The sequence below is a fragment of the Lithobates pipiens genome, unplaced genomic scaffold, assembly GCF_037356315.1.
Source record: "Lithobates pipiens isolate NorthernLeopardFrog02 unplaced genomic scaffold, aLitPip1_a1.2 Scaffold_19, whole genome shotgun sequence".
Classification (NCBI taxonomy): Eukaryota; Metazoa; Chordata; class Amphibia; order Anura; family Ranidae; genus Lithobates; species Lithobates pipiens.
Window position 1 is genome coordinate 320,924,444 of NW_027507764.1, and position 21,502 is coordinate 320,945,945.

A 21,502-nucleotide genomic window follows, 5' to 3' on the forward strand; every position below is an offset into this window, starting at 1 on the left:
TTTTCGGTACACTTTATCCACCTGGAAACCAAGTATGTCTGTCATACATCTGCTGAACTGCAGACTGCCCTACAAGACCTGGGTTTGCTTGATCAGGCACCACATGAGGTTGCATCAGCCTCCCGCTCTCCCCAGAAATCGTCAACATCGAACAACGACCGCTCAGGTCACTGTAATCCAAACCTTTACAAACTAGGCCGTTTTGATAATCTTGCAACACCTACCGAGGATTCTATGGACTGACTTTCCAATTCTATCTCCTATATGACATAATTCACCCCTCTTACTGACCCTCTAGATAGATGTAGACATATTACATCGCCTTGAACACTCTCTCCCACAAGAACTGACTTTCTTGTAACACCATCCAAGAGGGCCTAAACTGCTTGAGATGAACTGGCTCCAAAGATTCCTCCATGCTTGGGACTCAACTGACCAACAAAACTCATCGGGAGACATGTAGGACGTAACATGTTACTACAATCCCTCCTGGGCCACCCCTTGCATTTCAATCTTAAGCTATACTCCAAGGCCCCCTGCCCCCTTATTTTTTACTTTTTGAAGTTCTGAGTAATCTGTTTTATATACGAATGTTGTTTTAATTTTTTTATGCCCTGAGCATCTAGGCAACTCCCTTAAGTATGGGCACTAGGAGACAATCAGTTGCATTGTCTCTAGATCTAAGCTTTGCCTATGGTACAGCCTCTCAGGATGTTCACCAAGCTAATTGTATGTATATGTTTATTTGCCTTTCTCTACCCCCCCCCGTGTTGTTCCCATGTTTCAACTCCCCAATTTATGGCCCTCAGACCCCTGCACCTATTATGCAGGTTCCTTATGGTAGCCTCAGAGCCTCTATGGGACCGCTTGTTGCTCCTCTAGTACGGTCCTGCACCCTACCGTACTGCTCTGATTTAATGTTGTCATTTGTAACTAAAAGGGTTGCTAGACTCTTATTTGTTCCTTCTAACACTGTTCCTTTCTCTCCTGCTTTCCATGGTAGATGCAGTTCTCCATTCAGAATGTGTTCCTGCCACAGGGACCATTAACACGCACAAATGGTCCCCTTTATTCTCTCTTTGAATGTTTAGGGCTTTAACACCCCATACAAAAGCACCAAGGCGTTATGATTCTTTGCAGCTACCAAAGTTCACATATTATGCTTGCAGGAAACTCACTTTTTTGATAAATCTACCCCAAATTTTTCAGTACCTCCTATCCTCAATTCTTTACAGCTTCAGCCACAACCAAAGAAGGAACCTGATCGGATTTCACCATTACTCACCATTGACCCTTACATCCCAAATTAAAGACCCTGAAGGCAGATATCTGATCCTTACATCTATCAGACACTGCGTTCACAATCGTATCATATTATGCTCCTAACAAATGCCCGCCAGCCTTTCTCTCACATCTGTTCCAGGTCATGGATAGGCATACGTTTGGAATGGTCATTCTCTGTGGGGACTCAAGTCAAGTAATTTTCCCATTCCTAGATAAATCTCCACCATCCCTGCCCTCTATCCCAGTCAAGTTAACATTCCAACACTTACTTTCCAACCACAACTTGGTAGACACATGGAGCGAGACCAACCTAGCTAGCAAGCGTTATACCCACTACTCCTACACAAATCCTTTTCCTGCATCAACAACATTTTCATACCAACTGGTATGATCCCAGATATCCTATCCTCTGAGCAATATGCACCACTATAGCCTCCCCAATACCCAGGACACAAGACACCCCTTGATGTATTATTGATACCCCTCTCACCACCTAGACATCGAAATAGCTCTCAAAGAATAGATTTCCAATAATGATCCAGATGATATTTCAGCACTGACACTGTGAGAGGCGCATAAATTAGTTATACGAGGTAAATTGATTCAACAGGCGACGAACCTTAAGTGAGAACGTAAGGCCCTCTTCCAAAACTTTCATGCATGTCACACTGCTTTCCAATCCGACCCCAACCCCACTACTAGTTCACGTCTCAATAACGTTCGACTCAATTTTTACTTGTTCCTGACTGATTCTGCTAAGATCACTTGCAAATGTCATTATATATTTTATCTCAAGGTCAATAAAACAGATACGCCTATGGCATGGACACTGTGGACGATTCACCACCCCACGACATTGGTGTGACTAAAAACCACCCAAAATACTTATACTAGTAACCCAATTAAAATCTTGGAAGTATTCCTCTCCAATCCCATCAAACTTTATTCACCCTCTCAAAACTTCGATCCCCCTGAGGCTGACACTCTATGCTCCCATATTACCCTCTCCTCACTTAAACGAGAACAGCAGGATTCACTTGAGTGTCCTATCACAGGCTTGGAAGTGATGGCACATGGTAGCCATTAAAGCTTTAAAACCACATGATAGACCAGGTTCTGACAGGTTCTCGGAGGCTTATTACAAACAATCTGCAACCATATTGGTACCTTTGCTCACAAATACCTTCAATTCCCTGCTCAAAGGACGCTCCTTTAGATCTGAAACAATAACTTCTATAATTTTTTCTATGATACCCAATCCTTGTTCAGATTCTTCTTCCTGGATAAACTACCATCCCATCTCCCATCTAAACCTTGACATCAAATTACTAGCCAAGATCCCTGTCACACGTTTAAATACTATCATTTGTAAATTAATACACTGTGACCAAACCGATTTTGTTCCAGTTTGCCAAGCAGTGGATGATCTCAGACACACCCTCTTGCTCTCCCAGGCAGCCAAACATAGATGCATACCAATGTGCTGTCTGTCTCTTGACATTAGGAAGGCATTTGATTCAGTCACCTGGCCATATCTGAATTACACACTTCAGCGTGGGGGCTTTGGGACCCATTTCCTGACCTGGATCTCCTCCTTATACAATAACCCACAGGCATACATCAAGTATGCGGGCTAAAAATCAGCAATATTTGACATTAGAAGAGGCACCAGACAGGGCTGTCCCCTAGCCCCACTGTTGTTTGCCTTACTCATCAAACTTTTGGCACAGCTAATCAGATCGGACCCTGATATCAAGGGGATAGAATTAGGAGGACACCAACAAAAATTTGCCTCTTTGCAGACGATATATTAATCTTCTTATCTTATCCACACATTTCAGCCTCCAAACTACTCTCTATACTAGGAAACTTCGCCCATATCTCAGGCCTAATTGTTAACCCTAAAAAATGGAAAGCACTTAATATATCCTTGACACCAACAGAACTCTGACAAGCCATGACCACTCTGCCATTTACATGGGAGTCAGACTATCCTCCATACTTAGGAGTTCAACTGCCTCACCTACTGTTCTTTTTTTTCTGTCAATTATTTGCCCCTGTTAACTGACTAGCCTCATGAACCAATGGTCCTCTTTACCCTTATCCTGGTTAGGCAGAGTCAATGCTACCAAAATGGCAATACTGCCCAAATTCCTATACCTATTTAGATTTCTTCCCATACCGGTACCATCATATTTCCTACACCTTACACAAAATAGAGTAATGTCCTACATTTGGGGAGTGACCACACTTAGAATCCCCAAGTCTACCTTATTTATTCACAAATTTTTCATCCTACTATTATGCGGCACAACCTGCGCAATTACCTAAATATCATGCAGCAAATGAGACACCACTGTGAGTAGCAGTCAAATCTGTAGATTGCGACCCCATCTCCATAGCCAACATGCTTTGGCTTCATCCCAAAGATAGAGCCTCTATTCAGAACCCCATCACCAAACATTCATTGAATATATGGGACAAATTCAGAGGCACGCTGAACCTACAATCACCCCATAACCCGCTCCTCTTCTTCCTCAGGAACTCTGCATTCTACCCTGCCTGGGAATCACCCGCTGTATTTACAGCCTGGCTCGACACAAACCTGTTCAGACTCCACAAACTGGTCACTAACAATGCCATTCATCCTTTCCCCACTCTATGCAAGTCTTTTGGACTACCTAGGACTACCTAGGTCCAAATTATTTTCCTACCTGCAGATCAAAATTTCTATATGCCTTTTCTCAGAATGGGATCATTATTGAGTCAGATGACACAGTTCAAACAAATATGTAAAAGTGATCCACACGTTCGAGGTCTCATTTCTATTCTATACAACTGAACACTGTTCCAAATACAGCACCATCATGATACACAGAGAAATGGTAACAGGATCTGGAATGCACAATTGGGATCACAGACTGGGCTACTATTTGGAAGGCTACTAAATCCTCCTCACTGAATGTCCTGGCAAACAAAACTAACTATAAGGTCCTAACACACTGTTACCTAGTTTCAGCAATGATACCTAAATATTCTCCCTCATACTGAGGGAGCTGCATTCGAGGCTGCTTAGCTCAAGGCACACATATTCACATTTTGTGGAACTGCCCAGTTGCCCAAGAATTCTGGAGGCATATCTTTGATATGGCCTCTAGAGCCCTAAAGACAACTGTTCAACTTGATCCAGTGACGGCTATCTTAAACCTTGAACCCACGAGCTAACACACACACAGTTCCAACTACTACTGCAACTCACAACAGCAGCAACCATAGCCAAGGCATGGAAGTCCCAGACTTTGGATGTGGCTGAAGCTAAACACAGAATGAATAGAGCCTTTGTATTCACTAAAATCACAGCTGTTGAACACAACAAGATACAGAATTTGAAAAGATTTAGTAACCCTGGGTCAAGCAATGCTTGTGACCAGACTTCGACAAATCCTTATTATTGCCTTGGTAAATGAGAACCAGTTTTTTTCCCTTACTCAATGGAAACATATCCTGCAGGGAAACCGCACTACCGCTCTGTGAGCCTTCTTCCCATCTACACTTGCTCTTTACTTCCTCTCTGTCTGTCCCTTGGGCTATGAGTTTATAATGTTGACACTAAATCAATGGGTAACGTCTTTGGACGTGAGATTAACTCAAACCCCAACTTTTTTTTTTTTTTCATTCTGCTACCTTTTACTTCTACTTTATTCCCATGGTACTTTTCCAAGTATCCATATCTTCTAAATGGGACTTTGTCTCTCCATTTTACTCTACAATTTGGTTGAAAGTTTTTTTACCTATCTGCAACACCAGTGTATGCTAGTTGCTCCTTTACAGCATTTGAAAACACGCTAGCATCTGTATGGAAAACACACCCTAATTTTGTAACGCTAGGTTCCTTTATACCAAAGGCGTAGAGGTGTATGTTCAAATGTTCAGTATCTTGCTTATATGTTGTAACATACTCTCATGTGTTCATGTACCAAGCATAGCACATTTCAGTTGTAAATACATGTAAAATAATAATTTTATATGTACACACACAAACCAATGTTGCATATATATACACTATACACATATAGTTGCAGCACATTGTAATTCCCCAAAATGTGACATAGTTGTAAACCATACATGATGAAATTGGCAGGAAAAGTAAAAAATTATAAATGATGGAGTCTAAATACAAATTCCTATTAGAAAAAAAAAAAAAAAAAACAGAGTTATCACTCCTTACCACTACTATTGTATATTGTATATTTCCTATCTTTTTTTTGGTTTTGCACCCAATTTGCATGCAGGTCTACATACCTCAGCTCCTGGGACAGACAATTATATTGACCCTAATTTCATAGTACCGCATACTTCTAAACGTAGCCCTATGTAAGTATTTAGGACTGGCAATTCTCTCTTTTTCTGATGTTTTTAATCTAATACTAGATCATACTGATATCTGTTTTTTTTCAGACATTTCCATACATTCACTTCTGAGGTAGCGGTAATCCATGAAATGCGTTGAAAATTTTAGGATGTGGTCATGTTTTTTTTTAATAGGACCTTTTTGTATTTAGACTACACCATTTTTCATGTTTTACCTTTCCTGCCAATTTCATCATGTTTAGTATACTATACAACTATGTCACATTCGGGGGAATTACAATGTGCTGCAACTATATGTGTTTATGTGTATATATAAATTCAACACTGGTTTATGTGTGTGTGTGTGTGTATGTATATATATATATATATATATATATATATATATATATATATATATATATATATATATAAATTATTATTATTTTACATGCATTTCTTAACCAGTAGCAGAACGGCGCCAAATTCAAAAAGTGAAACACACACATTACAGATTACATTACTGCATGGAATTATTTCACATCCCTTTTGTCCCTAGTGGTTTGCCCAGTGCCCTGCATGCAGTTTTATATTATAAAAACTGTTCTTTCTGCTTGGAAACTGGAGATTGTCCAGAGCAACCAAAACTGTCCCTTTACATCAAAAGTAGCTTTAGACCAGCTAGAAAACAGCGATAATAAATTAGAATCACTTTCAGAATTGAGTGATAGTGACTTGTGGGGAGATCCGTCATCAAATACTGAAAAGTAATGACAGTGACAATTCTGCAACTGAGCAAATTTCTGTGTTTTTGATTTGATTACATTATTGAATCATTTTTATTATTATTATATTATTATTCAGTATAATTATTATTAATTATTTTGTTTTTCAAATTTTATCATACCTGGGATGTCTACTAGACTCGGGTTTGGACAGATTTAAGTGAGTTATTCCTAAGAATTACAGGCCTACAATATAAAACGCCAAATTTCCATGCAAAATATTGTACCACTTTCAGCACCTAAAATCTGACATAATCATACCACAAGGGAGGTTAAATGTTTCATTTTTGCACTTTGTTTTACATTTTTTTTATCACTTTTATTACATTACAACATTCCTATTACAACATTAAACATCCCTTGTAATAGGAATGGTGTGTGACAGGTCCTCTTTATGGAGAGATGTGGGGTCATTAAGACCCCAAATTTCTCCTCCAGGCTGGAAAGCATGAGATTGAGAAAAAAATTCAACAATCTCATGCTGACAGCCACGATCGCGGCTTTGTTTACTTCTGGGAACCCGGGCGTGATGTCATAACGTTGCGCCCAGGCCTCTGATGGTCATAGAGATGACTGGAAATCTCTATCGTCGTCATCCAGCACTGGCCAATTCTTTCTCCAGGCCCCCGATGGCACGGGAGAGCCCAGAGAAGCACCGGATAGTGACGGGAGGGGGTCGACCCCTCCCATCACCAAAAGAACGATCAAGCAGTGGAACTGCCACTATGATTGTTTTTATTGTGCACAGAATCGCTGTCCGGAAAGAATGATATCTGATTGATGCCTGTAGTTGCAGGCATCATTCAGATATCCCCACTCAATGTCAAGGATGTCATATGATGCTCTAAGGTATTGAAGTGGTTAACTGCAATGTGCTATGCTCTCTGTTTATGTCAATAAAACATGTCATATTTTTTTTCCAATTTTTGTCATTTGCCTCATCTAAAGTCCCACAATCCCCCCCTTCTATTCCCAGAGATAGGGATTGAGGCACATTATTATATATGTTCCCATTTAAAGTCCCAAAAATGCCTTCATTTTAGATATGGAGTAAGCAGCGTCAAAGGGAGGATGATTAAAGAGACGCATATATCATTATTCTAGCCCGGGAGAGGTTAAAAAGCTTTGTTTGGCCAAACTTAAGTGTGAGGTCACATGCTGCAAGGTAAGAGCATACTCAAAAGGGGGGAGAACGAGTGTGTTGATACACTACTAAGACCATTGGAGCTCTACAAGCAGCATATGGAATTTGGTGGATGGCAATATATTCATCACCATCATTGGATTTAATACATGGACTCCACTTTTATATATAAAATAAACTTTGTGCGATTGCACAGATATTGCATGAATTGTTGTCAGGATATCACTTTGTATAAACTTAATGCACAATTATTAATGTTCACAATATTTGTGTATATATATAAAATTTTATTTTAACAACATTGTTTGTTTACACAAAGAAACATTTTTCTGCTTTACCATCGGATAAAGCTTTTTAGTGTGGCACATGGATTTGATATAGTATTGGAAACATTTGTATGGGAATGTGAAAGTGCTTGCAGCTGGGTTCTAGGCTTAAAATAACATACATAGTCACTCGTAAGATTTTATTATTATTTCAAGACTACATTTGCACCCAGAGAAAGTCCTTTTTTTAACTGAATGATATAATTAAAGTGGTTGTAAAGGCTGCATGTTTTTTGTGAATTCTATGCATGAAGGTAAAAAAAAAAACCTCGATCTCAATCCAGGGATGTGCACAAGAGCAGTTATTTTTCTGGCTCTCTCCCTCCTTATTGGCTCAGAGACTGCAGTGGAAGCCATTGGATCTCACTGCTGTCAATCACAGCCAGTGAGGTTGGAATTGGGTTGAGCCCTGTACTTTGTGTATTATGGAAACACAGAGCTGGGCTCAGGAGCGAGAATTCACACGTGCCACCATAGCAAGTGGCTTGCTATGGGGGTGCTTGGCAGGTCAGAGGGGCCTGGAGCACTAGAGGAGGAGGATCAGGGATATTCTGTGCAAAACCATTTTGCAAAGAGCAGGTAGAGCATGGTTTGTTATTTTAAAAAAAATACCTTAAATACCACTTTAAGTTTAAGGTTCTGTCAAGTAACTGCTATTCTAAACCATTCCCTTTTACAGTAATTTGAACTTTCTGAAGTTGGCATAATGGCATTTTTTTCTAGATAGTAAGAGAAGTTTACTGAATGTCTTTCTAGTTAATAACCCTGTTAGTATATTTTAGTTGTTCTGATTAGTTAAATACAGACTATGAGGCAGTCATAGTTCAAGTACATGGAACTGCCTAATAATATAGAAGACATGTAATTATATATTAATCAGAGTGTTCTGTGATGAAATTAAAAAGGGAAATATATATGGAATGGTATGGTAATGCAGAATGTCTTGATAGCCAAAGTGTACAAAAACGGAATGGAAGAATTTTTCTTTTTAATTTTCATCCCAGATTACTTCAAACCAGAATTATTTAATGCATGCATTAGCAAAAGGAAGAACACAATGGAATATGACTTAATATATAACTGTAGGACAGGAAAATGCTGTGATTAAATGCTTTATCTTTTCCACTTATCAGTGTTTTTCATATCAGTAAAAAGAAATGTGTTTTAATTCTGTCCGCACATGATTTATAGCAACTATTAAAAAGGACAGTAAAGCAGAGCTGATGTAATAAATGGGACCTACATAAACTTTAAAATACTAGATTTCAGGCACATTGGCTAATGGCATTCTAGTATCAACACATACCGAAATCATAATTCTCGTTCAATTACTTAGGGTTGTACATAATGAAAAACTAAACACGTTCATATGAAATCTGCCTCAGAAATGTAGGCTAGTAAGGATTTTAGATGCTAGCATTCTTTTTTAAATATTTAAACCTTAGATTAGACATCTGCAATTCATTTTGTAAGTAATCAAAATTCGGATGAATTCTGCATCTTCTGCAAGAAAAAGATAATGAATTTCAACTAATATGAAAGAAATTATAATGAAAATAACAAATTAATTTGGCATGATTCATTAATTCGTTAAAGGTCTAATGAAACAGCAGGTTGACTCAGAGTTAATCTTACAGCCCAATCAGCTGATTCATTTTGTGGTGGAGGTTGGATTAATAATACTGGAAAAGTGCATTCCTGAGAGTGAGTGAGAAGGGTGTTGTACTTGAGCAAAGGAGACAAGTTTTGAGAAGCAGCAGAAGAGATATAGGGGGTTATTTAGGAAAGGCAAATCCACTTTGCACTGCAAGTGCACTTGAAAATGCACTGAAAGTGCACTTGAAAGTGCAGTCGCTCTAAATCTAACGGGTAGATCTGAAATGAGTGGAAGATCTGCTGATTTTATCATCCAATCATGTGCAAGCTAAAATGCTGTTTTTTATTTTCCTTGCATGTCCCCCTCGGATCTACAGCGACTTTACTTCCATGTGCACTTGCAGTGCAAAGTGGATTTGCCTTTAGTAAATAACCAGCATGCCTGTGTGTGTGTGTGTGTGTGTTCATGGATTCAAGCTCTAAAAATCAGGTTTATCCTAATACCAGCAGCAGTTACACAGCACAACCACTGGCAAAGTGCATTTCTGAAAAGGGTGTCATATTGCATTTGAGCAGGGGAGATGAGTTTTGGGAAGCAGCAGAAGAGATATTGTCATTGTGTGAGCGTTAATGGATTCAATAAACAAAGGACTTTCAGAATTCCGATTCGTTACCACAAATATATATACATAAATAATGAATTATCCGAAAACAAAACAATTAAACAATTAAATAAATGTATTTGTTATAACAAATATCTATACTCTACACAAGTCTATTTTACATTTAATTGGAATATGCTATTATTCTATTCATAAAACAAATAATTATACTTATAAGTCAAAACACCGTGGTTCAGTCTAAGGTGTTTTCGATGCTCAGGTTCCGAATCTGAACCCCAATGAAGTCAATATGAGCCAAATGTTAAAAAAAACAAAACAGTAATGGCTATTTCTGATAGGCAAGGGATTGTCAAATAAATGGCAATCAAGGGCTAGGCACTGCCCTGGAGAACAAGCTATGTATACAACCTACTACAGTAAAACTGCCAAAAATAGAAAAACATGTTTAAATTGCTGGCAAAATTACATTTCCCAGTTGCTTTGTTCTGTTTGTAAGTGAATTGGCTGGGGATTCCTTTGTGTATATCATATCCTTGTCCAACAGGGGATTAACAGAATCAGGAAGACATGTTTTGCATGCTACCTAGTTGTTACCTACTCACGTTGTATTTTCTGAATCACTGACCTGAAACAAGTATGCAGACTGTGAAAGTAAAAATCCATAGCTTCTCTAGGTAAGTGTTGGTCAACATGATAGCCAGGCAACTATAGCATTTTTCAAAGCAAAGTTCTACAGTGGAAGTCCCCAAATTTTTTCTCATCTCTCCTTTTTAAATACATCTTTTTAAACTAATAAAACCAACAGAAGAAGTTAAAATTGGGCTCTGAGAAGTGCCTGCACCTTTTTGTATTTTCGATACTCCATAAATCCCAAAGCCATTGGCGTTCTATTTACAAACTTCAATTATCAGTTCAGATATTTGAGCTCTGGCATTCCTGCATACAGTGTGATCTTTGTACAGCTCAGTCAAGGCATACATTGCAATAAAGGATAAAGCTCCAAATCTCTTCATTGCAGAAAGTTGCAATTGGCATTGTGAGCACCTCAGATTAGTACGTCCAAGAACACCTAGAAGGCCAGAAAATGTATGTGCAGACATCCTGTGGAGCCAATTTCTAATATTATTTGCTGCTCACTCCAGTTTAGATATATGATATGTTTACCTTAACCACTTGCCGACCGCCTAACGCCGATGTACGTCGGCAGAATGGCACGGGCAGGCATAAGCACGTACATGTACGTGATTTGCCTCCCGCGGGTCGGGGGCCCGATCGGGCCCCCGCCCGGTGCCTGCGGCGGTCGGTTTTCGTTCGGGAGCGATCCCGGACGAGGGGACGGCCATTCATTCATGGCCACCCCCTCGCGATCGCTCCCGACGAATAGAAATCCCCGGTGACATCACTTCCTCTCCTGTAATGTAAACACAGGAGAGGAAGTGATGTATTCTCTCCTCCGTGTCGGTATTTTTCGTTCCGACACGGAGGAGAGCGGATCAGTGAGTTGCACCAACACATCCCACACACAGTAGAACATGCCAGGCACACTCACACCCCCCCTTTACCCCCCGATCACCCCCCCAATTACCCCTGCCCCCCAGTCACAGTGACACCAATGTCATTTTTTTTTTTTTTTTTTTTTTTTTTGCATTGGTGTCATTTGTGACTGTAATAACTGTTAGGGCAGTTAGAGTTAGCCCCCTTTAGTTCTAATGTACCCCCCTAACCCCCCCAATAAAGGTTTAACCCCGTGATCACCCCCCGTCGCCAGTGTCACTAAGGCTGGGTTCACATTGCAGCGGTTTATGAGAACGAATGTGATTCGCACCGCACTGCAGTGCAAATCACATCCGATCTCTGTGCGATTCGAGTTCAGCCATTCGCCGCACCCGCCGCACCCGCCACACCCGCCGCACCCGCCGCAAATTCGCACGGGACCCTTTTTTTGGCCCGCAGCAGAATCGGATCGCATGGGTGTTCACACCATGCGATCCGAGTTTGCAGATCGCACTGCGATATGCGAACTGATCTGGGGGTGTCAGTAACATTTCACTGACACTCCCAGCAGTTCGCATAGGGCAGTGTGAACTGCCGCCGGGAGGCATGCGATGCGGGAACCCGCCGCGGATTCGCGGCGTTTCCGCATCGCTCCAGTGTGAACCCAGCCTAATAAGCGATCATTTTTCTGATCGCCGTATTAGTGTCCCAGGTGACGCTAGTTAGGCAGGTAGGTATTTAGGTTCGCCGCAGCTTTTTATAGCGCCAGGGACCCCCATATACTACCGCATAAAGCCCCCTGATTGCCCCCTAGTTAACCCTTTCACCAGTGATCACCATATAACTGTTACAGGTGACGCTGGTTGGTTAGTTATTTTTTTATAGTTTCAGGGCACCCGCCATTTATTACCTAATAAAGGTTTAACCCCCTGATCACCCGGCGGGTGTCATTTGTGACTAATAACTGTTAGGGCAGTTAGGGTTAGCCCCCTTTAGTTCTAAGGTACCCCCCTAACCCCCCCAATAAAGGTTTAACCCCGTGATCACCCCCCGTCGCCAGTGTCACTAAGGCTGGGTTCAGATTGCAGCGGTTTGAGAACGGATGTGATTCGCACTGCAGTGCAAATCACATCCGATCTCTGTGCGATTCGAGTTCAGCCATTCGCCGCACCCGCCACACCCGCCGCACCCGCCGCAAATTCGCACGGGACCCTTTTTTTGGCCCGCAGCAGAATCGGATCGCATGGGTGTTCACACCATGCGATCCGAGTTTGCAGATCGCACTGCGATATGCGAACTGATCTGGGGGTGTCAGTAACATTTCACTGACACTCCCAGCAGTTCGCATAGGGCAGTGTGAACTGCCGCCGGGAGGCATGCGATGCGGGAACCCGCCGCGCATTCGTGGCGTTCCCGCATCGCTCCAGTGTGAACCCAGCCTAATAAGCGATCGTTTTTCTGATCGCTGTATTAGTGTCACAGGTGACGCTAGTTAGGCAAGTAGGTATTTAGGTTCGCCGCAGCTTTTTATAGCGCCAGGGACCCCCATATACTACCGCATAAAGCCCCCTGATTGCCCCCTAGTTAACCCTTTCACCAGTGATCACCATATAACTGTTACAGGTGACGCTGGTTGGTTAGTTATTTTTTTATAGTTTCAGGGCACCCGCCATTTATTACCTAGTCTCACTAGTGTACCCCTAAATTTAGGGGTGTCTACTTTCCAAAATGGGGTCATTTGGGGGGGGTTTGTGCCATCTTGGCATTTTATGGCCTTCAAAACTGTAACGCCCTTAGAAAGCCTGAAGGCGGTGCTTGGTTTTCGGGGCCCCGTACGCGGCTAGGCTCCCAAAAAGTCCCACATATGTGGTATCCCCGTACTCAGGAGAAGCAGCAGAATTTATTTTGGGGTGTCATTTCACATATGCCCATGGCATGCGTGAGCAATATATCATTTAGTGACAACTTTGTGAAAAAAAAAAAAAAAAAAAAAAAGTTTGTAATTTTCCCGCAACTTGTGGCAAAATATAAAATATTCCATGGACTCAACATGCCTCTCAGCAAATAGCTTGGGGTGTCTACTTTCTAAAATGGGGTCATTTGTGGGGGTTTTGTGCCATCTTGGCATTTTATGGCCTTCAAAACTGTAATAGGTAGTGAGGAGTGAAGTCAAATATTTACGCCCTTAGAAAGCCTGAAGGCGGTGCTTGGTTTTCGGGGCCCCGTACGCGGCTAGGCTCCCAAAAAGTCCCACATATGTGGTATCCCCGTACTCAGGAGAAGCAGCAGAATTTATTTTGGGGTGTCATTTCACATATGCCCATGGCATGTGTGAGCAATATATCATTTAGTGACAACTTTGTGAAAAAAAAAAAAAAAAAAAAAAAGTTTGTAATTTTCCCGCAACTTGTGGCAAAATATAAAATATTCCATGAACTCAACATGCCTCTCAGCAAATAGCTTGGGGTGTCTACTTTCTAAAATGGGGTCATTTGTGGGGGTTTTGTGCCATCTTGGCATTTTATGGCCTTCAAAACTGTAATAGGTAGTGAGAAGTGAACTCAAAAATTTACGCCCTTAGAAAGCCTGAAGGCGGTGCTTGGTTTTCGGGGCCCCGTACGCGGCTAGGCTCCCAAAAAGTCCCACATATGTGGTATCCCCGTACTCAGGAGAAGCAGCAGAATTTATTTTGGGGTGTCATTTCACATACGCCCATAGCATGTGTGAGCAATATATCATTTAGTGACAACTTTGTGTAAAAAAAAAAAAAAATTTTTTTTTTGTCATTATTCAATCGCTTGAGGCAAAAAAATAAAATATTCAATGGGCTCAACATGCCTCTTATCAATTTCCTTAGGGGGTCTACTTTCCAAAATGGGGTCATTTGGGGGGGTTTTGTACTGCCCTGCCATTTTAGCACCTCAAGAAATGAGATAGGCAGTCGTAAACTAAAAGCTGCGTAAATTCCAGAAAACGTACCTTAGTTTGTAGATGTGACAACTTTTGCGCAAACCAATAAATATACAATTATTGACTTTTTTTTTACCAAAGACATGTGGCTGAATACATTTTGGCCTAAATGTATGACTAAAATTGAGTTTATTGGATTTTTCTAATAACAAAAAGTAGAAAATATCATTTTTTTTCAAAATTTGCGGTCTTTTTACGTTTATATCGCAAAAAATAAAAATCGCAGAGGCAATCAAATACCATCAAAAGAAAGCTCTATTTGTGGGAAGAAAAGGACGCAAATTTTGTTTGGGTACAACATTGCATGACCGCGCAATTACCAGTTAAAGCAGCGCAGTGCCAAAGTGTAAAAAGACCTCTGGTCATTTACCAGCAAAATGGTCCGGTCTGAAAGTGGTTAAGTTATGTTAGCTGAATGGTAAGATATGTCTTAGAGTATCCACTGAACACACTCAGGTTTACCTACAATATATGATTGTGTATGTCTAAAGGCGCAGAACAAACCAGCACAGATTTCAGTAGAGGAACAGAGAATGATGCTTACCCTTGCTGGCAACATGAACTTGACTTTTGCAAATTAGACTTGGGGATTGACTGAGATTGATTTGATAAAAGGGTAGAGAATGTCCACTTAGCTAAATGAATAAACATCCAATCATGAGACACAAAATCCTATCCTTAAGTATTCCTGAGCAAGATCTGGCTATCAAAGTGAACACAAGTTTACATTGCTATGTGGATATCTTGATTTCAAGTGAGCATTCTCTACCCCATTAGTAAAATAACCCCTTTGTTTTTTTTTTTAATATTGTATGTATTTTCCTAAACATAAATCTGATTGTGGGTTAAAACAAGAAAATAGGCAAACCACTTCAACAGTCACTATTTCTTCCAGCTTTCATTTTCTACCTCATAAATTACCTAACCAATACAAAGAATCCTAGACCATACAGACTAATAAAAGTGTTTTTATACTCCATTTTCATTGGATTTGAAGCTTACAGAGCATAGCCTTCAGGTCGGATTTTAAAAATCAGATTCTGAATTGCTTCACTGAGCCTCTGAGCCATATTCCAGACAATTAATCATTAAACTAGTTGTGATCTTCCCAGATGACAGAAAACAGGCCAAATGTTACATGCACAGTGTTATTGTTTAAAACCTAATCTGTTAAATAGCTCAACAACCTGTTCTTACTGCTTAATATCTCACATGATATTGTCTAACACTATAAAATTGACTGAAAAACTGAACCATAGAAGGGATACAAAACTAGTTTCTTTTTAACTGGCACTACAAACATCAAAAGCTAAGATAGTGTATTTACTCAACAATAATTAGCATTACAATAATCAATTGATTTTAATAACTTTTTAAAACCCTTTTAATATGAAGGTGGAGGCTTTTTATTAATGACAAATAGCCAGCAGCCTTACATATGGTATGCAAATGTATATATTATAAAGGATCCATTGTTTTAAACAAGTATCTACCACAATTTGCTTAAAAATATATAATATTAACATGAAATTGTTTGTGAAGATAGGTTTGTTATAGAAAAGCAATAAGCAAGAAGTGGCTTGTTGGAAATAATGGTAGGGAGTGGGTTAGTATTTATTAGAAAGCATGGTCTATGTGATGAAAGATAGATCGATTAATTTGCTTAAATGCATAGCTCAGTATAATAATTGTTGCAAGAAAGATAAAATCCATGGTAATACTTTTGCTCACCATGAAAGGCATTGTTATAACTGCATGCATTGTCAATCATTATACAGTATATGTCAGTTCATTCAGTCAAGGGAAAATGGAAAGTTAGTTAAATACTAACATATATTGATAATTCTAGCTAATCAGTGCAGAACATGTTTGTTCTTTTTTACCTTATTCTGAATGGTACATTCAAAATAGTTGCACCTGATTACCACAAAAAAAAATTATTTTGCAGCTAATGAATGAACCATGTCACACTGTACATATGTTAAAATAGTAAGTATAAAAATCTTATTGCCAATTATACGTTTTTGACTGCTTAGCCCCTTCAATACCCTTGATTATTAAATATATGTATAGCAGTTTTGTACTCATCAAACTGACCACTTAAGAAATCCTAATCAATTTCAATCTGATAATCTGGTAAAATTCCAACCCCCCAAAAAAATTAGAACTATAACAGAAAAAGAAAATCTTAAACATATGATCCTGTCAACGCACATGATTTGGTCAAAGTTATCAGGCCCATGGTTAAGTAGAAACTATCTATGTTATAATGAAGGTACATACATACGTACATACAAAAACAGAGATACCATTGTTTTAAGTAATTTGATAATACATGTTGCACTTAGGTATAAATAAATATTTACCCTTAGAAGAGTTACGTTAAGTTTATAGACAATTTTGGGCAAAAATATAGATGATTAATTGGCCAATACATGGTAGCAAATCAAATTAATAAAATGTGCTAATATAGCAAAAATAATAATATATCCTCCCAACTTTGTAATAGGTGCATTACAAAAGGTAAGAGTGGCTTCAGTTATTGGAAATGATGGAAAAAGAATGTATGTATTTGCACCATAATGATGACAGTACTGGCATAGGTTTAGTGGGCTGTTCCTAAATTCTCCAGAAATGCTTTCATAATAGTAAAGGAAAAACAAAGTCATACAAACCTTCAAGGTAATAATTTGAAGCTTGAATAGGTAATGTGGCAGATAATTGTTAAAAGATGTAAGTTACACATCAGTTCTTTGAATCTTTGCCTGCCTATAATCTTGGTTTACATCTTTAAAAACGTTATGTACTAGGCATTACCTAACATGATAAAATGTATATTCTTTCCAGTAGCCTGATTCACACCTTCAATCAAGCCAGATGCGTACCTTGGATATACCAGTCCCTAAAAACCTTTCCCATACATATTTAGGGCAACATTTTCAAGATTGGTTTTTTGGTGCTGGTTCTACTCTTTGAGACGATATATAAGAAACCACAAATACATGATGAACACTTTTTTGACATTCTGATTGTGTGAATAATTTTATGCAGTTACGTTTCAGAGCAGACTTTACAGATCTCAGGAAACCCAATGTGTACACTCAACATAAAGGCCAATTGTTAACACATTTGATCTAAAAATCTAATGCTAGGTTGCAAGACTGATCCTGTGGCTTTAATACTTTGTGTTACAAAGAAATCATGCACATTAGGAGTCCTTATTTCCCTAATTGCATGCTTGTTTCAGGTCAGTAAAACAAAATACTTTGAAGCCAACAGGTCAGAATCAAAGCCAGGCAACTAGTATTTTAATCAGGTAATTAAACATGGCAGCTTACATCTTTCTATCTGCACAGGTTTCTTTTGATTCTGCATAAAAGAAATAGTGATGCTCCTCTTTTGAAAGCAAATCAACTGTACAGGCAGAATGAATTGGCTGTGAGAGCTATAAACTCTGCTGAGATATGGAGCACTCATGGCATTGACTATGAAGTTTCTGTATACATATGCATGAAAGGTGAATACGAAAAAAGCTTAACAATAACTATAAACCCAATAACAAAATGTTACACTTACAGCTTAGCATAGGTATTTAAGTATAACCTTGAGAGATACATTTTTCAAATAATGAACTGTCAATTCAGTCAAGATCAGTTGATTCAGGCCTTTATATAACTGCTTAGCCCCTTCAATACCCTTGATTTAACTATTGTTCTGAGAAATATGAAACAAAAATAATCATAGTTCAAGACTAAAGAGCAGATGTGAATGACTATTCTCATTTGAATTCTATACTTTCCTCCTAAGTTCCTCAGTGACAGTTTTGTTTTATTTTAATTCTGCAAAAAAATAATGTTGTTTGAAAAAGTACATCATTTACCATAGTAACATGGATTGCTAAATATTTTATCATATGCATGTTGAGAGTTTTAATATAGTAACAGTACCATGTCTTTAAATTAAAACAGCACATCATATAATGTTTCTGCAAATATGAATGATTTTTATGTATACCCTGTTTCTTTTGTTTAACATATCTTGAATCTCACACATTTTAAATATTACCAGTTTAACAATGTTAATAAAATGTATTATTAATTGTATTAATATTATTTTAGGCAAGCAGGAACATTATTTTTATGGAAAGTCAGTATGGAATATTTTACTTATTCCCTGTATGCATTTAATGTTTCTGGTGCAATTTATTAAGTAAAACCCCCAAGGTGATCCTCTAAACACTTTCAAACTAACTGTGGTTTATTTAAAATAAATAAATAACTGTGGAGCAACAGTTCCTTTCAATCACAGTAAATATTGATTTCTTTACAACTGGTATTCATCATCCCATGTTTGGGACCTTCAAGGTAACAAGAAATATGCAATTACACCAATCCTACTATATATTGCTGGCAAGACAAAACACTTCATCATATAATTGTGTTTTGCTGAATCATTTCATTTCCTAACGTCAGTTTCACATGTTTCTGCAGCCTGGCAGCTTTACTGCTGATCTGTCCATTAATATGAAGAGGAAGGTCAGAAGTACCGTCGGATAACATCTGCTAAATAAGTTTTACATAAGGCAGTTCTGCTTAGCTAGTGTAGCAATATTGTCTTCCACCTGTCCTCTTCTGCTCTAGCACTGCTAAGCACAATCTTTTACTATCAAAACAATATATTGTATCAGCTAAAAAAAAAAAAAAGAATATTTTTTAAAAGCATGACCAGGATTGTATTTCCTCTGCTAACGAGAGTACTTAAGAATATTAAATGCAAAAAAAATGAACATTTTAAATAAAAAGTAAACTAAACACTCAGTGAGTCCTTCTTTAATCTACAAAGATCAATTTACATTAGTCAATATGACAATTGAGTTGAGAGCAAAGTAAACATCAATATATAAAGTGTCTATATAAGAAGCAGTAATTGCTTGCACAATGATGCTGTGCTGAACATAGTCAACTGTTATACTGTATTTGATTTCATGTGAAAAAGTTAATATGTATAAAATATATAAACACATACCAAACAGATGAGTTAAGAACACTAATATTAGTCTATTATTTCACTTACCTTTGATCATACTATGCATTAAGCACATCAATCGTTGTCCAGCAGGATGCTGTCAATGCATTCTCCACAGTGCTTACCGTATAGTAACTTCACTGCTAAATCTGCTCTTATCTAAAGGATCCCTCTTCCAGTATTATTTTAACTCTGACAAGCAAGGGATTGCAGTCCAATCGACTGATTGGTTTTCTTTCAAAGCTTGATTAATAAGCAAGTCTCAGACATGAGGAGATTGTGCTGCTGATAGAAAAGCAGTATTCAGCATGGTGGGTGATAACTAAGGGAGGAGGAGAGATAGCTGGAGTGAAATCTTGGCTGCACACAGAATCATTTGCAAATGAATAGGGTGGGTTGGAACACAGAGGAGGGGTTTCTACTAGTTGGTAACAGACTACATCTATCCACACTTAATCAGCCCCATCTAATCTGTTAGAATACTGTCAGCAACAGTAGCAGCTAATGACATCTCTACAACTTCAGCATTATCAGAAAAATGATATGCCATTGTAATGCTGTAGTAAAAACATGCACACATTTGAATGTAGAAAGCCTTCAGATTACCTGTTAGAACCAACTTGATCAATCTACATTGTTTCAAATCTCGGATCTCTGTGTGGCTGAAGCTATTTTTAGGTTTGTTGGCAAGGATTAAAGCATTCCATCTGTTTAAGCATGCCGAAAAATAGAGGAAGCCCAAACCTAATATTAAATATGCTAATTAAATGGCAATCAGATCATTGGTGTAATTTAGGCAGCATTTAAGATGTTCAGAGCTACATTTAACAATTGGCACACTTCTATAATATTATAAAACTAGAACTGTGTGCAGTTCTATGAAATACCAAAGCAGCATTGACCTTTGATGAGGCATTGTTTGTTCAGAAAATCAAAAAAAAAACAGGTTATATTATTTTTGAAAGCATGATTTCTAAGTAATTTCTAAAATTGTTACCACCTACATCTTTATGCATATATTTACACCAGATGGATGATCAGTATGCTTCAAAATTAAACCTGACAAGCCTTCTGGCGAAAGATTTTTTTTTTATTCCTTTTTTTTCCCCCTTATTCTGCATATATATTATATTTATCAGAGATGCATAGGCTGATTAAGGATTCACCATGGAATATCCTGATTTAATCACACACAGGTTGAAAATTGAACCCAAATGAGGCAAAAGATCTGATTTACTAAGGTGTGAAGTACATCAAAAAAGTGATAAAGATAAAGTGAACCTGTGTCCCCTTTAAATATCCAGTCATGCATATGAAATTTGTTGTTGTTGAAATTCCGTGTTGATGTGAGCATGCTTTTGTGAGCACAAGTTCACTTCTATTCTTTTTGGTGCACTTTTACCTTAACCCCCATTTTGATAAATCAGGCCCAGTGCACCTTAACTCTTCCTTTTCAGGTACTCTTTGAATTATTCATGAAGTGAAATATTCATGCAAATTTTACTCTAATGTTACCTACAGGCATTGGTAGTGTGCTAATTAGGGCCCTCCTAAGGTTGCATTCACAACCGAGTGACATGGGAATGTATGTTTCTGCCCATGTTTCCTGAAATGCATGAAAAATGCACAGAAACATGCATTGCGCTTGTGGTGCCAATATTTTTTAATGTTACCCCTAAATGCAGACAGCAGGCGTTCTTTTTGTCACTTGTTTTCCACATCAAAACATGCAAAAATGTGCATCGGCAGACGTTTCTGCCCAAATTTGCTAAAATTTACAGTGAATTTAGTACCTAAATAGGAACTGTGTCTAGGGACCCAGGAAACTGGAAGAATATTGAACAGTTGATCATGCAGAGTGGGTGACAGGAAGCTATTCAGAGCCATCAACTTTGTGGGTTAACTATA

At 38.6% G+C, this 21,502-nt stretch overlaps 1 protein-coding gene across 2 annotated transcripts in view; it reads right to left on the reverse strand.

Moving 5' to 3' along the window:
* Positions 1–19,941, reverse strand: part of CDH9 (cadherin 9) — a 406,872-nt gene extending 386,931 nt beyond the window's left edge. Inside the window, exon 1 of one of the 2 annotated variants that reach the window (XM_077492039.1) lies at positions 19,643–19,940. The gene's annotated coding sequence lies outside the window, so the exon portion shown is untranslated. Of the gene's footprint in view, positions 1–19,642 lie in introns of both variants that reach the window. The other variant, XM_077492040.1, reaches the window with a different exon arrangement.
* Positions 19,942–21,502: the final 1,561 nt, after the last annotated feature.